Source organism: Panthera pardus, unplaced genomic scaffold (genome assembly GCF_024362965.1).
Source record: "Panthera pardus isolate Hobbes unplaced genomic scaffold, ASM2436296v1 HiC_scaffold_24, whole genome shotgun sequence".
In the NCBI taxonomy this organism is placed as follows: Eukaryota; Metazoa; Chordata; class Mammalia; order Carnivora; family Felidae; genus Panthera; species Panthera pardus.
The window spans coordinates 41,216,312-41,234,380 of NW_026526810.1; the positions used below are offsets into that span (position 1 = coordinate 41,216,312).

At 36.0% G+C, this 18,069-nt stretch overlaps 1 protein-coding gene across 4 annotated transcripts in view; it reads left to right on the forward strand.

The window, feature by feature from the left end:
- NEDD4 (NEDD4 E3 ubiquitin protein ligase) overlaps positions 1–18,069 on the forward strand; it is a 136,543-nt gene that overhangs the window by 33,300 nt on the left and 85,174 nt on the right. The gene's annotated exons all lie outside the window — the stretch shown is intronic.

Sequence of the window (18,069 nt, forward strand, 5' to 3'; positions counted from 1 at the left end):
GACAAATTCCTAGAAACATATAAACTATAAAAACTGAAACGGAAGAAATAGAAAATTTGAACAGATCCATAACCAGTAAAGAAATCGAATTAGTAATCAAAAATCTGCCAAGAAACAAGAGGCCAGGGCCTGATGGCTTTCCAGGGGAATTCTACCAAACATTTAAATAAGAGTTAACACCTATTCTCTTGAAGCTGTAACAAAAAATAGAAATGGAAGGAAAACTTCCACACTCTTTCTATGAAGCCAGCTTTATCTTGATTCCAAAGCCAGACAAAGACCCCACTAAAAGGAGAACTACAGACCAATTTCCCTGATGAACATGGATGCAAAATTCCTCAACAAGATAACTAGCAAACATGATCCAACAATACATTAAAAAAATTATTCACCATGACCAATTGGATTTATACGTGACATACAGGGCTGGTTCAATATCTGCAAAACAATCACTGTGGTATGTCACATCAGTGTGATACATCACATGATCCTCTCAATAGATGAACAGAAAGCGTTTGGCAAAATACAGCATCCTTTCTTGATAAAAACCCTCAAGAAAGTAGGGATAGAAGGATCATACCTTGAGATCATAAAAGCCATATATGAAAGACCCACCACTAATATAATTCTCAATGGGGAAAAACTGAGAGCTTACCCCTAAAGTCAGGAACAAGACTGACACATGAAAACATGCTCAACATCACTCATCATCATGGAAATACAAATCAAAACCACAATGAGATACCACCTCACACCTCTCAGAATGGCTAACATGGACAACTCAGGCAACAACAGATGTTGGCAAGGACATGGAGAAAGAGGATCTCTTTTTCACTGCTGATGGGAATGCAAACTGGTGCAGCCACTCTGGAAAACAGTATGGAGGTTCCTCAAAAAGTTAAAAATAGAACTGCCCTACAATACAGCAATTGCACTACTAGGTATTTATCCAAGGGATACAGGTGTGCTGTTTTGAAGGGGCACATGCACCCCAATGTTTATAGCAGCACTATTGACAATAGCCAAAGTATGGAAAGAGCCCAAATATCCATCGATGGATGAATGGATAAAGAAGATGTAACACACACACACACACACACACACACACACACACACACACACACACAATGGAGTGTTACTCAGCAATCAAAAAGAATGAAATCTTGCCATTTGCAATTACATGGATGGAACTAGAGGGTATTATGCTAAGTGAAATTAGTCAGACAAATATATGTCTTCACTCATAAGAGGAATTTAAGATACAAAACAGATGAACATAAGGGAAGGGAAGCAAACATAATATAAAAACAGGGAGGGGGACAAAACATAAGAGACTCTTAAATATAGAGAAAAGGGTTGCTGGAGGGGTTGTGGGAGGAGGGGATGGGCTAAATGGATAAGGAGCATTAAAGAATCCACTCTGGAAATCATTCTTGCGCTACATGCTAACTAACTTGGATGTAAATTAAAAAGTAAATATAGTATTAAAAAATATGAAGGTACCATAAAAAAAATGAGCCTATTTTGCACTACCAAATGGATATTTAAGTTTGAACACAAACAACATAATTCAAATCAATAAACATTGAATAAATGCTGAAAACATCTAAAATTATTTTACGTACAACGAACCTCAACAATATGACCAGTTCTCAAAAGGAGAGACAATCAACAAGTGCCACTACCAAGATGATGCAGATATTGGAATTACCAGTAAAACAGCTGTATTATATTAAAGCAGCTATTATAATCATTATAATTATGCTCCATTATATGAAGGTAAACAGTCTTGAAATGAATGGGAAAATAGATATTCTCACATATTAAAAACTAAAAACGAATGAAATAGAAATATTAGAACTTAAGAATATAAAATCTGAAATTTAAAAAAATCATTGAATGAGTTCAGTATCAGAATGAAGATAACAGTGAAAAGAACTAGTGAACTTGAAGATAAGCAGTAGAAATGATCTAATCTGAAGAACAGAAAATAAAGATTAAAAAAATTAATAGAGTCTTAGGGACCTATAAACAATATTAAAAGAGCCTAATATTTGGGTCATTGAAGTCTTCGAAGAAGAAGAAAAAGGCATTGGTAGAAAAAAATATTTGAAGAAATAACTACCAAAATTTACAAATTTAGTGAAAGAAATGCATTTATAGTCTAAAGAAGTTCAGCAAAACCCAAAGAGAGTTTATGCAAAGAAAACCATGCACAGACACATCATAATCAAGTTGCTGGAACCAAAGATAATGAAGAAAATTTGAAAACAGGGAAAATGGTACATTATGTATAGAGGTATAATGACTTAAAAAGCTAAATATTTCTCTTCAGAAACTATGATGAAACGGCATAATTAAGGTAGCAAAGGAAGAAACAACAGTCAACTCAGAACTCTATATCTAATGAAAATATCCCTCAGGAATGATAGTGTAATAAAGGTATTCTAAGCTGAGGAAAAATAAGAGAATTTACTGCCAATAGACATACTCTAAAGAAAATGCTAAAGGAAATTACTTAGGTTGAAGGTAAATTATATCAGATGTAAATTTTACTTCAGAAATGAAGAAGCAATAGAATAAGTATTGGTTATTATACTATCTTTCCCTCTTGAGTTCTTTAAAATATTTATGACTATTGAAAGGAAAAATTAAAACACTAGTGGGATTTATAATTTAGGTAGATATAATACATATTACAACCAAAATATAAATGAGTGAAGGTAAAGTAACCTTTTTGTTATAGGGTTTCTACATATTATGTCAAGAGGCTTAATACTAACTTTAAGTGGGCCATGAAAAGTTAAGTATGTATATTGTAATCCCTAGCGCAACCACTAGAAAGTAATAGATATAGCCCAAAAAACAATAACAAATAAAAAACAGTAAATTCATCAAGATGCCACAGAACCTACAGACATTAAATGGATAGTAAGGGATACTATGAATTCTGTGCCCATAAATTCAGTAACTTAGATGAATGGACCAATTCCTTTAAAGATACATAGTACCAAAACTTTAAGAAGAAATAAATTATCTGAAAAATTCTGCAACTCTTAAAGAAATTGCTTTTGAAGTTAAAAACCTTCCACGAAAGAAAACTTAAGGCCCAAGTGTTTTCACTGCTGAATTCTATCACATATTTAAGGAATGAATGATTCTAATTCTACACAATGTCTTATCAAAAATAGAGGAGAGAACATGTCCCAATTCATTTATGAGGCCAGAATTACCCTGATCCCAAAACCAAATGAATATTTTATAAGAAAATAAAACTGCTAACCATTAACCTTCATGACTATAGCCATTTTGTGGTAAGCTTACTAAATTGGGCCCCTTCCATTTTGAAAAGGCCAGTAATTTGTTGTCCAATTACTTCTGTGTGTGGGTTTGCCTTTCCAGTCTGCAGAACCTGAGCCAGCACAAGTGTCTGGGGGCTTACAAAATGCATGTTTTATAGGGATAGAAATCTACATAACATTTCATCCTTCCAGGGGACTCAATTTCTAGAGAAAGAGATGTAGGAATGAACTCATGACCATGGGATCCATTGGTTACATCACCTGCGACGTCATCCATAAGCAAGCAACCTTATAGCACACTAGAATGTCCTACTGATGGCACAGGCAATAGTCTGCAAAGATGGGGTGCCAGTTTATTCACTAAAGCAGAGACTTCAACATGATGCTCTGTCTGCAATAGAAAGTATGCATGGGTCCAGGAACAAAGGGGTAGAAGTAGGAGTGGCCCCACTTCTCATCATTTCCAAAGACCCACTAAAGGATTATGTGCTCTAGAGAGTTCTAGAGAACTCTGGACTTTACTAAGTTAGAGGTCCAAGTTCCCAAAAGAAAGCACACTCAATCCAAGGGACATAGTGAGTCCCATCAAACCACAGTTTACTGCTGTAGTCAGGGCACTCTGGACTTCTTGTGCTCAGAAACCAGCGGGTGACTGGGGCTATTAACTTGGTTGAGTTGGCATCTACAGTCATTCTCCAAAGTTTGTCTGGATTCTGCAGGGACCAGACTGGAGAATTAAATGAACCTATTATAGGAACCACCCATGTATCATTTAGGTCCTTAGTAGTGATACTAATCTTTGATATTCACAGCAGGTTGCACGATTTTTGTTTTATAAAAACAGCTTTTATTAAGATATAATTCGCATAACATACAATTCACCCCCTCAAAGTATACCATTCAGTGGTTTTTAGTGTATTCAAAAAGCTGTGCAGCCATCAACAAAATCAATTTTTAGAACATCTTCATTAGCCCAAAAAGAAATCCCATGCCCACTAGCTGTCACTCCCCATTTTTTCCCAACACTTGCCCTTCTTCCCAGGCAACCACCAACCTACTTTCTGTCTCTTAGATTTGCCTCTTTGAGCCATTTCATGTAAATGGTTTCATACAATACGTGGTTTCCAAGTTTTAACCATGTTATAGTGTGCATCAGTACTTCATTTTTTTAAATTGCCAAATAACATTCCACTGTATGGATAACCACACTTTATTTATCCATGCATCAGTTGATGGACATCTAGGTTGTTTCTACTTTTTAACTGTTAAGAGTAACGTGTGGACATATATTTTCATTTGAAAGTATATACCTAGGGGTAGGATTGCTGGATCACATGAGGAATTGCCAGACTGTTTTCCAAGTGGCTGTACCTCTTTACATGCCCACCAACAGTGTATGAGTTTTGAGTATGAATTTTGATTTCTCCGCATCCTTGATAACACTTGCTATTATCTCTTTTTTTTTTTTTTAGAGAGAGAGAAAAAGAGTGCATGTCTGTATGTTCATCGGGGAGGGGCACAGGGAGAGAGAGAGGAGAAAGAGGGCGGGGGGGAAATCTCAAGCAGGCTCCATGCCCAGCATAGAGCCTGATGCAGGGCTCTATCTCATGACTGTGAAATCTTGAACCAAAATCAAAAGTCGGACTCTTAACAGACTGATCCCCTCAGGTGCTCAACAACACTTGTTATTATCTTTTTATGTTAGCCCCCCTAGTGGGTGTAAAATGGTATCTCATGGTTTTCATTTGCATTTCTGTGATGACCAATGATGTTGGTCAATGGCTTTTTGGCCATTACATATCTTCTTTGGAGAAATGTTTGTTTATATTCTTTGCCCATTTTATAATTGGATTATTTGTCTTTTTGTTACTGAGTTGTCAGGTTCTTTGTATTTTCAGATACAAGTCCCTTGTCAAATACACGATTTGCAACATTTTTCTCCTGTGGGTTGTGTGTTTTGATTTTATTGATGGTATTATTTAAAGCACAAAAGCTTTTAATTTTGAGGATGTTCAGTTTATTTTTTCTTTTGCTGTTTGTGTTTTTGTTGTCGTATCTATTCAATGTTGTTTTAGATTTATTACTTTGACCAGAGGGAGGACAGTTTCAGAGGCTTCCACTTGGCCTTCTCACTTTGATAGCTTTTATCCCACAAGCCCATGGATTCACTGTGGTGGTAGTGGTGGTGAGGGGATCCAAGTTCCAGTATGTCAGTCCCAATTTTACATTTGAAAACAAGAAAAATGACTATTGGGTGGATCACAGAACCAGTGGACTCAGTTTAAGCTGAATTTTAGCCAGGGCATTTCCCCAGCACACCACTGAAGAAGTCTTTAGGTATTGAGCCACAGCCTTATGCCAGTGACATTATGGGTCCCACATTCTTCTCAGGATGGGGAGCTCCTTGCCATTAGGTAAGTGTGAGCTGGTCCTAAAACCCTACCACCCATACCATTTGTGTTGGTTTAGGTCCTCTAAGAAACAGACACTCAGATGAGAATAGATACGCAAGAGGTTTTGGGGGGAAGCACATGTGAAGCTTAAAGAGGGAGGACACACATACGGGAAGAGCCTTCTGATCATCATGCAGCCCTAACACTTGTGCAAGGAGGGGAAAAAGGATTGGTAAGAAGAGCCCCACATTGCAGCACAGTTCTGAGAAAGTCTCATCCAAGCTGCCAGAGAGTTTCCCAGGAAAGATTGTTAGAGAAATCCTGTGTTGGGCATGAATGGCCAGGCTCTAAATCCCTGCTGTGCCCAGTCTTTGGGAGTAGGCAGGGAGAACACAATGGGTAGATTCAAAGGTGCATGGTCACTCGGGAGCTGTCAATCAGCAATGCACGTTCTCTTGAAAGAGATCCAAGTAGCTCATCTCTGGCCATTAGAGTTATGATGTTTAAGGATTCATATTGTCATCCTCAGAGCAGCCACTAAAAAATTAAAATGGAAACTTATAGGTAAAACTCCAATAAAGGAAATAAAATGAAATACCAAGAAATACCTGATTAATAATTTTTTAAAAAGAGAAAAGGAAAGAAAAGAGGAATGAAGGAAAAATAGAAATAGAAAGACGATGGTCGTAAAGCCAACCATATCAATAAGTGCCAAAAAAAAAAAAAAAAAAGCAAGGTTCAACCATAGACTCTTAATAGGAGTCACTCTTTGAGTATAAAGACACATAAAAGTAAAAGTACAGAAAAAGATACACCATTCAAACACCATGACAAAAAAAAAAAAAATCCTCATATGGCTGTATTAACATTAGGTAAGTAGACTTCAGGATGAAAAGTATTCCTAGAGATAAGCAGGGACATTGGACATTTCATAATCATAAAAGGGCTTATTCATCAAGAAAAGATGTCTGATAAAGGAGCTTCAAAATTATAAAGCAAAAATTGAAAGACATAGGGAAATAAATTCAGAATAGTTGAAGATTTCATCACTCTTCTCTCAATAGTGATAAACTAGACAAAAATGTCAGTAAATACATAAACAATTTGAACAACCTATCAGTCAACCAATTTAGCATGTATGGAAGACTACATCTAATACCTGAAGAATACATATTCTTTTTATATGCCTATGGAACATTCACTAAGGTAGACTATATATTGGGCCATAAAACAAGTCTGAATACATTTAACAGACTTAAGATTCAACATGTCTCTGAAAATAGAATTCAGTGATACAAATATACCTGAGGAATCCACAAATATTTGGAAATTAAGCAACATAATTTTAAATAAGCCATGGATCAACAAGGAAATCATAAGGAAAATTACAAAACATTTTAACTTGATTATTAAATCGAAACATTATCAAAATATGAGATGAGCACATTCAGTGCTTAGAGACAAATTTACACCTTTAAGTGCTTATATACAAAAGAAGAAAGACTTAAAACCAGTGATCTAAGTTTCTATCTTAGAAAACAAAATATAGGGAAGGAAATAAGAATGGGAATCAATGAACTAGAAAATGGATAAAAAGTCAAGAAAATAAATGAAACCAAACATGCTTCTTTGAAAAGATTAATAAAATTGATATACTACAGCTAGCTCAAATAAGAGAAGTTCAAATGACCATTATCAAGAATGAAAGGAGTATCCTATAGATATAATAATAATAATAATGATGATGATGATGATGATGTAATATGAACAACTTTGTGGCAATAATTTTAACTTAGCGCAAATGGAAAACTTCTTTAAAAGCCAAAAATATATCAGAGCCAGCATTAGAAAGAATGCTTGAAAGTCGGTACTACTTTTGAATTAGAGATGTTACCACAAAAATAAAAAAGAAGACTATTTCTAAATGATAGAGCAGGCTTAGGAACTTCCTGTCTTTTACTCACTGTTTCTTTTACTAGAATTTCACTATTACCAAATGTCTCAGCCAGCATTACTTTACTCTGGGACCATAGGCTGCACATTTATTTCCAACAGACCTTTGCAAATATATTGCAAGAACGACCAGAAAAATCTGTATAGATGAATGCTGATTCATCACAGCTAGAATAGAACTGACAACACATGGTGATTTAGTATTTTCTGTCGAAAGGACGTTATATGTGTGGTCCTCTGTTTTTGTCTTTGTCATTTATATCATTATACATAGCACAAAATATTTTCAATTGAATGTATTCACATAAAATATTTATTGAGATAATATAAATACAGTCAAAACTTGGTTATTTGGCATTTAACCAATGGAAATTTTGGTCAGACGTTGAAGGGAGCCTTTACATCTTTGAGAAAACATGAGGTTCAAAAAAAGTTTTTGTGGAGAATTGTTATTAGTAGGTCAACAAACAGGAAAGACTCCAAATTGAAGTTAGTGCTTAATAGCAAATTATAGTGAAACCTGCGCTTACAGTTGCTCAGATGAGACTAAGGGAGGCAGGTTACAGGAGGGAAAAACATCAGGCAAGTAAGGTAACAATGTACACATTGTATGAGCATAGTGCATGAGCATCTGAAAAGACAGCTCACTCCATTCCTCATATTCCCATGGTGCTTCGTTTGTATCCTTAGTAGTCATACTCATCATATTATACAGTTGACCCTTGAACAGCATGAGTGTGAACTGTGGGTCCACTTATGTATGGATTTTTTTTAAAATGTGGTACAGTACTATAAATGTATTTCCCTACCTTGCAATTTTCTTAATAACATTTTCTTTCCTACAGCTTGCTTTATTATAAGAATACAGTATATAATAATACATACAAGGTACACAAAAAACAATAAGCACATTTATTATCTTGATTTATGTTTGTGTTACCCATAAGCCTTCTGGTCAACAGTAAGCTCTTAGTAATTGAGTTTTGAGGGAGTCAAAAGTTATATGCAGATTTTCAAATGCACCCCTAACTCCCATGTTGTTCAAGGGCCAACTGTATTTACGTAATGTGTATATGTTCATGCATGTGTTCTGTAGGAAAACATAGATCTCAAAATGTGGGAACACAGGTTCTTTCTGTTGTGCATACTCCGCCACCCCTGGGTGAACTCTGTGTTTGTTTGAGTCTGAGGAGCCCTTTTATGAGCATGTTACTTGTTTGTCAAAGTTGCCTTTCAAAGTAGCAAAATTTTCCTTTTATCTATCTGCCTAGTAGAGACTCTGGTTCTGGAAATTCTGACAAATGAAGCAATTATAAATATTTTCTGTATCATTATTTATATTTATATATAATACGTATTATATATTTTTTAAAGTTTACATATTTTGAGAGACAGTGTGTAAGCGAATGGGCTAGGGCCAGGGAGAGAGGGAGAGAGAATCTAAAGCAGGCTCCACATTGTCAGTGCAAAGCCTGATGCGGGGCTCAAACCCATGAACCCTGAGCTGAAGTCAGATGCTTAACCAACTGAGCCACCCAGGCGCCCCTGTATTATATATATATATTGAGAGAAATAACAATCAGCTGTAATTTAATCACCATAAAACCACCACTGTGCGATCTTCCTGTATTGTTTCCTATGTATCTTTATGCATATATTTATACTCCTCACCTCTACATACACACAAAAAATTGGTGTGATAGTTTTCTATATTTGTTTCCAGGCACTTTGCTGATGCTTGCTAATGAGATGACCACAGTCCCTACCCTCAACAAAGCTCACTGTCTACTGTGGACTCCTATGAACATCCTTCTCAAAATAATTGCCAGTGTACTGAGCATTATGAAAGGGAAAACACCAGAAGCTAGGGAGTGAACACCAGGGAGATATTAGGGAATTTAGGGAATGATGTCAGGAATGTCAGGGAGATATTAGGGAAGTCTCCTCTCTGCAGAAGTGTACCATTTAGGATGCTTTAGGGGGTTAAGTAACATACTTGAAGTAACAACTAATATTGGCTTAAACAATATGCACATTTATTATCTCTAACAATAAGGATCATACATAGAGGAATGGGGTTACTGCAGCATCTGGACAGTCATGTGTGACCCAGCCTCTCTGAGATTCTCTTAGCTTTCTGTCCAGGCTACAAGATGCTTGCAGCAGCTCCAGACATCATAGCCTCACACGATCATGTCTGTAGATAGAAAATGGAGAGAGTTTTCCAACATGTGTCTCTTAAAAAAGTGAAGTACCCTTTTCAAAAAAGCTCCCCCCGGAACTTTGATTCTCATCTCATGGGCTACAATTGTCTCATATATGTATTTCTAACCCAGTCTTTGATAAGGAGAATGGAATTACCACGACGCTTAGAAGAATTAGGATGCAGGCCCTGGGGATGGGGAGTGACCATCTATCCCTGACACACATTGTCATCCACTATTTGAATAAAATCAGAATCCTGTTAGCTAGGAAGAAATGGAGGACACCCTAAAGTACTAAGTAAATTATGGTATAGCCACATAATAAAACCCTCATCAGATATTTAAAAAGAAACAGATGTATATGTATTAATAAGGCATTGTTTCAAAATATGCTAAATGAAGGAGCTAAGGCACAGAACACTGTGTGCATGATACACCTATTTGTGTTAAAACAGAAACAAAAAATTGCTTTCTCATATGTTGGTATTTGCATAAAATACTTCTGGAAAGACCTAAGAAAGTGCTGTGTTTTCTCTGAGAGTAGGACAAGGATAAGAGAGTGATTTATTGTTCACTATGTATCTTTTTTAGTGTTTAGATGCCCTCCCATAGCTATGTATCTATAGTTTATTTTTATATTTGTTGATGAAAATTGCTATATAGAGAAAGTAGAGAGACATAAAACACATAAATAAAAATACCAAGATACTTTCTATTTATATAATGCTGTATGCTTATAAAAAATATCTAATTCATTTAACAGTGTTCTTTTAAAACATTTTTTTAGTTTATTTATTTGTTTTGAGAGAGAGAGAGAGCCAGAGTCAGTGGGGGAGGGGCAGAGAGGGAGTCCCAAGCAGGCTCCACACTGCCACCACAGAGCCTGATGTGGGGCTCAAACCCACAAACCTTGAGATCATGACCTGAGCTGAAATCAAGAGACGGATGCTTAACCGACTGAGCCAGCCAGGCACCCCTACACAGTTTTATTTTAAGATGTACTAATATCATATGTCCACACAAAAACTTGCACATGAATGTTCATCGCATCATTAATCATTATAGTCAAAAAGTCGAAACAGCTCAAATGTCCATCAACAGATGAATGGATACACAAAATGGGGTATATGCATGCAATAGGATATTTTGCAGCTGTAAAAAGAAATGAGGTACTGATAACATGCTACGAAACGGGTGGACCTCGAAAAAGCAGCAAGAAACCAATTAAAAAATATCACATATTATATGATTCCATTTATATGAACTGTCTAGAATAGGCAAATTTATAGAGACAGAAAATAGATTGGAGGTTGCCTGAGACTGGGGTGGTGGAGGGAAAGTTAGGGGTGACTGCTAAAGGGCATGAGGTTTACTTTTTGAGGTGATGAAAATGTTCTAAAATTGTGACAGTAGTTGTACACTATGAAAATACTAAAAACCATTAAATTGTACATTTTCAATGGGTCAATTGTATGGTATGTGAAATATATCTTAATAAAGCTACGTTTTAAAAATGTATGTGCATTGCTTTTTTCCTGCATCTACTTGTAGAATTTCCAGGAACATTACTTCAGATTCTTTATGAACCCTGTAGAGTAAATTGACACTTATCAATACCTTTGTTGTTCTTTGAAAAAATTTGGCTACTCTTCTGCCAAATTTTTCTCTCTACTGTTTTATGTATTTATAGACCTACATGCTTATTCTTGATTTTCAAAAAATCTATCATCAGCATTTTAATTTTTGTCTCTCCTGCTTTTACCCTTCCCAAAATATGACGCTATAAACTATTTTTTGTGACCATAGCTTTACTCCTTTTTTTAATAAATTAAAAACACGATCTCATCAAAGAATTCACACATAGCTTTAAAATGAGATCGTATATTGGGGCGCCTGGGTGGCTTTGTCGGTTAAGCGTCCGACTTCGGCTCAGGTCATGATCTCACAGTTGGTGAGTTCAAGCCCCGCGTCAGGCTCTGTGCTGACAGCTCAGAGCCTAGAGCCTGTTTCAGATTCTGTGTCTCCCTCTCTCTGACCCTCCCCTGTTCATGCTCTGTCTCTCTCTGTCTCAAAAATAAATAAACGTTAAAAAATTTTAAAAAATAAATAAATAAATAAATAAATAAAATAAAATAAAATGAGATCGTATAAAGGGGCTATAATGGAAAGTGGTAGACTCTAGAGCCCCATCTTCCTTCACCCTATCCCTACTTCCCAGGAGGAACCACTTTTTAACTGTTGTTTGTTATTCTGGCCATTATTCCCATATTGCTGAATTGCATGCACATCCATGTCCCAATCTGACCTCAAGCTATGACAGATGAATAAACAGCCAACTTATGTTTGGCTGATAGTTTGGCCCCTCTTGGGATTCTAGGGTGAAAATAATTTTTCCTTAGAAACTTGAGGGCATGGCTTCGTGATAACATCGTTGAGCAGCGTGTTGCTGTTGAAAAGTCTGATTCTAGTTCCTTTGGTGGTGGTTCTTTTTCTGTGAGACATTTGACAATTATCTTTATCCAGTGTTTTAAAATTTCACAGTGATATGCCTTGTATGTACAGCTTTAAAAATCCATTATTGTGCTGGGCCTTTGGTAAGCATTTCAATTTAAAGACTCCTGTTTCCCTTCAGCTCTGAAAATGTTTATGTAAAGAATTTCTTTAATAGTTTTCTTCTCTCTGTATTATTATTTTGGGTATTCCAACTGGTTTGTTGTAGAGTCACCTGGACTAATTCTTTCTCAACCAGAATTCCTCATGTGAACCAAAGAACACAGGAAATGGTTTGAGTGTTTTCTCATACCTTTCAAGGATGGTCTTATCCAGTACCTTGCTAGTTATATAGGAGAGAAATTAATAGATAACATACAGTGAATGTCTTAGGAAACAGGTCTGCAAACTTTTTTTTTAAGAGACATATAGTAAATAAATATTTTAGGTTTATGGGCCTAGAGGCAAAAATTGAGAGTATTATGAAGCTACTTATATATCCATTTAAAATATAACCATTTTAAATATTTTAAAAATTCTTATCTCATAGGCTATTTAAAAAACAAAAAGAAGCAGGTGGCTGGCTGGACTTGACCCACACATAGTTTTCTCAGTTTCTACTTTAGGGTGTTAGAATGTAATTATTTCATTGAAAGAGGATTCAAATAATCCACTTTTTTATTTTCTCTCATACTTTCCTTAACTTAGCTTTTTGTTCTACATTTTGAGAGATTTTTTCAAATGTACCTTAGGTTGCTTATATTTGAATTCAACAGTCATTTTTAGAGCATATTGTTTTTTTATTTTGGCGGGGGGGGGGAGAGCAGGGGAGGGACAGGGATAAGGGAGGGGAGAGAGAATCCTAAGCAGGCTCTGCACTGTCATTGGGGCTGGATCCCACAACTTGAGAGATCATGACCTGAGCCAAAATCAAGAATTGGACACCCAACCGACTGAACCACCCAGGTGCCCCTCAACAGTCATTTTTACTTCCAACACCTCTTTGTTCTCTAGTTGTTCCCTTTTTCTAGTATCCTATTTTTGCTTTATGGATGCAAAACTTTCCCAGACATTTCTACTTACATTTTTTTAAGTGTTTTCTTTTTATTTCCTAAATCGTTTCTTTTTCCTTCAGGGACAGTTTTTCTGTGTATACATCTGTGATCTCTGATAACCTAATCATACTTAACAGTGATAGAATAGAAAAAATCACCTACTGCTTCTGTACATAAAAGGCATAAACACTCAACAATTATGTTACATTTTTAGTTCCCATGTAAGTTTTGTATATTAAAACTGGTGGTTGCATTTTTGCAAAACCTATAACTGAAATCAGGCACAAAGAGAAAATGTGTGATAAGTGTGTGTGTGTCTGTGTGTATACCATCCAGAGGGTAAAGTACTATTCAAACATGGTCTCACTGGGGCAGTTGCCCTCTTGCTTCAACCTTCTGCATTGTTTTGAGTTTTCAGCTTCTTCTGCTCTGTTTACTGCTATATCTAGATCTATCAACAGGGTGTAGAAGTGTCTGGAGAGGCTCATTGGGTTCAGATCATGAGGGATCATTCCATGCTCAGTCATTTGGATTTCATCCTTTAGGCTATTGGGAACACCTTTTGAGTAGGACAGTAAAAATAGCTTAACCAGTCTTTTAGGTAGGTCATTCCAGTTATATAGGAAAGAGAAATTAAAAAGATAAGATAGTAAGATTAGAGAATTCTGTTAGGTAGCAATTAATTAAATGCCAAACCAGGACAGCAGAGGTCTGATTAGATCAGACCTGATACCTATTTTTTTAGCAATATTCCTCAAACACCTACATTATCCACCTTTACTTTGATAGACACTGAGACTTTTGATTTTTCTTCCTCAAAATGTTTTTCATGGCCTTTCTCCCTTCCTACTCTCACTGGGACTGTTTCAGGCAAAGCTTTCATATACACTTCATGCTTGAGTCATAGGAGCAACAGTCCCCACAGGGTTTCTCTTCAGCCCAATTTATTTTGTGTATCACTGACAAAATAATATTTATGTATGACCTACATCATGTCATTTTTCTTTTAAAAGCTTCATTTTCTTTCCTACCAATTATGTCCTAACTCCTTTTTGTGTATTTCGGTGCCCTCAGCCTGGCTCTAACCTAAATAATCAAAATTTTTTAACACTTTCTTTTAAGTTTATTTATTTTTTAAGAGAGAGAGAGAGAGAGAGAGAGAACATGAATAGGGGAGGGTCAGAGAGAGAGGGAGAGAGAGAGAATCTCAAGCAGGCTCTGCACTGCCAACGCAGAGCCCAACATAGGGCTCAACCACATGAACCATGAGATCATGATCTGAGCTGAAACCAAGAGTTGTACGCTTAACAGGTGCCTGTCATGGCAGGCACCACTGCCATTTTATAATACAAAAATGTTCTTATCAGTTTGATTTCCTTAGAGCATGCTCATTCTGCCTCCATGTCTTTCTTAATGTGATCTCCTTGCTGTGAATGTTCTCTATATTTTCTTATGCAAATTCTTCCCAACATTGAAATTTCAGCTCAAGTTTCATCTTCTCCCCAAATTCCTCTACACCTTCTTAGAAAAGATTATTGTCTTACACTACTTTCCTATTCCCATGGTGTCTCACCCTTGATTGGGGTTCCCATCCCCGTAGTTGCTCCATGGTCACAGTGTGATTATAAGAGAGTCAGCTGTCCTAACCAAGACAGGAAGAGAAATGCAAAGGGCAAAAGAGACATCTCTCCTAGCTGAGTCAGCCCTATTTAAAGAACTCTCCCAGAAGCCCCATCAAATGACTGCCAGTAGGTTGGCCTCTTTGTCCCTGGGTGTTTATAGAGAAAACAATACATAAAGTACAATGGAGCATTTGATATTTTGATCTAGGTGATGATGACACAGTATCTGTAGATCAAAAGTCATCAAGCTGTGGCCAACAGACACAGGAAAAGATGCTCAACATCACTAATCATCAGGAAAATACCAATCAAAACCACAATGAGATATCATCTCACACCTATCAGAATGACTAAAATCAACAACACAAGAAACAAGTGTTGATGAGGATGTGGAGAAAAAGGAACCCTCGTACACTGTTGGTGGGAGTGCACACTGGTGCAGCCTCTGGAGAAAACAGTATGGAGTTTCCTCAAAGTAAAAATAGAATTACCATATGACCCAGTAATTTCACTACTGGGTATTTACCCAAAGAATATGAAAGACATTAGTTCTAAAAGATATATGAACCCTTGTGATTACTGCAGCATATATACAGTAGCCAAAATATGGAAGCAACCCAAGTGTCCATCAATAGAGGAATGGATAAAGAAGATGTGGGGTGTGTGTGTGTGTGTGTGTGTGTGTAATGGAATATTACTCAGCCATAAAAAAGAATGAAACCTTGCCATTTGCAACAACATGGAGGGAGCCAGACAGTATAATGCAAAGTGAAATAAATGGGTCAGAGAAAGACAAATACCATATGATTTCACTCATAGGTGGAATTTAAGAAACAAAACAAATGAACAAAGAAAAAAAAAGAAAACAGAAAAACAGACTTTTAAGACTGTTAAAGAATAGAGAACAAACTGAGGGTTGATAGAGGGAGGTGGGTGGTTGATGGGCTAGATGGGTGATTGGTCCTAGGAACGCACTTGTGATGAGCACTGGGTATTGTATGTAAGTGATTAATCACTGAATTCTACTCCTGAAACTAATATTGCACTGCATGTTAACTAACTAAAATTTAAATTAAAATTTAAAAAAATTAAAAAATAAGATATTAGTTGAAAAAATAAAAACAAACTCTGAAATATAGAGAACAAACTTATGGTTACCAGAGGGAGGGTGGGTGAGAGGATGGGTGAAAGGGGTGAAAGGGATTTAAAGTACCCTTATAGATGAGCAGTGAGTAATGTATAGAATTGTCAAATCACTATATTTTACATCTGAAACTAATATAACACTGTATGTTAACTATACTGAAATTAAAATTAAACAATTTTTTTCAATGGGCCAAATATCAAGAAAAGTACTAAGAAAAATAGAAACATAATTGAAAAAAAATTGGTAAGAATGAAGAGAATCCAAGTAAATTAACTGAATAAATGTGTATCAAACTTTGCTGTCTAATATCAAAAAATGCAACTTTTGTTAACTTGCCATTGGAGTACTTTACGTATCTTGCTCTAAATGAGGCCACTATGAAAATTTCAAAAATAAAGACCACATTTACTTTTAATAATTCCTTCTTTTCACTAGTATGTATTTTGTATATTTTAATGGTATTTAAAAATTATTTATGTATTTATTTTGAGAGAGACAGTGACAGAGAATAGGGGAGGGGCAGAGAGAGAATCCCAGGCAGGCTCCATGCTCAGCTTAGAGCCCGACTCAGGGCTTGACCCCATGACCCTGAGAGCACGTCCTGAGCCAAAATCAAGAGTTGGACACTCAACTGACACAGCTACCCAGGCACCCCTTAATGGCATTTTTTATATATGCTTATTGCAGTTGTATCTTCATTGTAAACACTAAATGATATGGATTGAACCTGTAGTCCTACCTAATACTTTCTCCTATGAAATATATATATTTTTAATGTTAATACAATTACTTGTTTTTACTTTTTGGATCATTTACCTCAAAATTTTCTTTTTTTTTTTTTTAACTTTGAGAGGCTGTATAACTTACTAATTAAGAGCATATAGTTTGAAATTAGTCTGCCTAGATTAAAATAAGAATTCTACCTCTTGGGGCGCCTGGGTGGCTCAGTTGGTTAAGCGTCCGACTTCAGCTCAGGTCACGATCTCACGGTCCCGGAGTTCAAGCCCCGCGTCGGGCTCTGGGCTGATGGCCCAGAGCCTGGAGCCTGCTTCCAATTCTGTGTCTCCCTCTCTCTCTGCCCCTCCCCCGTTCATGCTCTGTCTCTCTCTGTCTCAAAAATAAATAAACGTTAAAAAAAAAATTAAAAAAAAAAAGAATTCTACCTCTTGATAATTCTTAGAAAAAGAAGTCATAAGACTGTGTATTTAAGGTTAGTAAATTTTATACTTTACTGAATGTATCCTATACTTCAGTTTTAAAAAATTAATGCCTCTCTCCCCCAAGAGTGGTACAATGTGGTGACCCTGAGTATGCTGCTGCAGGTAAAATTAAGATTATGTTCTCAGAAGGACATAAGGGAGACTGGACATTGGCTTAGGTATCTAAATATATTTTTCACACTTATTGGACCTTTTGCTGAAGACTGTCAATATTTTTAACATGTAAACCAAAGTTTTAAAATATCACAGTGTTTAATGTAATGTATTTATTCTCATAGGGAAAAAATCAACTTAAATGTGAGAATTTTTTGTATGTCATCTTAATCTCTGGTATAAAAATTATTAAAGATTTTCTTCATATTTGATATTTAGTAGATATTAACTCGATGTCGAAATATCTCAGCAAACATGAAAGCATCAGCTTTGAAAAATAAAATACCGCACATTAATTTTTATTTATAAGTGAAAACTAAGTGTTTACTTTTTGACTGCTTGTGTCTATGTAGTAGAAGCAACAAATGGTTCTATAAAGTCATTACTAAAAAGGATTCAGAGAACTAGTTTCCATAAAGTCAGTATCCACTTTGGGTAGTTCTACCTTGATAAATGAGAAGTCAGTAAATAAAATTTATAATAAGTTAAAACATAACCCATATATAAATATATATATGTATATATATTTA